This window comes from Octopus bimaculoides, chromosome 16 (genome assembly GCF_001194135.2).
Source record: "Octopus bimaculoides isolate UCB-OBI-ISO-001 chromosome 16, ASM119413v2, whole genome shotgun sequence".
NCBI classification, from domain to species: domain Eukaryota; kingdom Metazoa; phylum Mollusca; class Cephalopoda; order Octopoda; family Octopodidae; genus Octopus; species Octopus bimaculoides.
The window spans coordinates 18,218,764-18,219,588 of record NC_068996.1 but is presented as its reverse complement, the minus strand read 5'-3'; positions in this window follow the sequence as shown (position 1 = coordinate 18,219,588).

Below are 825 nucleotides of genomic sequence, written 5' to 3'. Positions count from 1 at the left end.
AACCTTTAAATGTAAACAGTGGTTTCCAAGAATTTTCAGTGGCTTCAGGAGACAAGGAACTTGGTAAACTATTTTAAGACATAACATAATCATGTGTAAGCAATTGCGACAGAATTTTTGTTAAAGAAATAAAAGTAAAAGTAAATTGGAAAAAATTAAAAGAAATAAACATGGCATACACAATTGAAACAGCATGAAATTAAATCACAATCTGAGTTACATACTAAATGTGAATTCACACTGGTAGAAGGCATGATGCTGCATAATTGTCTGAGATAACTCTCTTCATAGACTTGTTATGTTAAAAACAATACATATATGGGAGCAAGACAAATCATTGCTACAGTGACTCGTGAGAACAACAGATACACTTCACCATTGTTGAGGCTTGTCAATGCCATACACTTGACTAACACTTGCTTAAGTGTAATTTGTGCTTCAATACATTGGAAACAGAGAGGAAAGCTTTCAGTGATATTGCAGAAGTTTGCCAGGCTATAATTAAAAAAACCTTAGGATATGTAAGTGAAACAGCATTAAATCAAAATCATCAATTATGTAGTGAACAAAATGCCTCATTTCATCTCAGCTAATTCCACAATATTATCCTTTTGACGGTGTATATACATTTAGTATGATACACAATTCCACCATGTCACCTTGGGTCTGGTTGGGACTTGCAGATTTGATCTGTAGCACTCAACAAGTTGTCCTCTATGTTGTATGTCTGTAATTCTTCTTCCTCCTTTTCAGACAGACACAGACATGGCTGTGTGGTTAAGAAGCTTGCCTTACAACCACTTGGTTTCAAGTTCAGTCTCATTG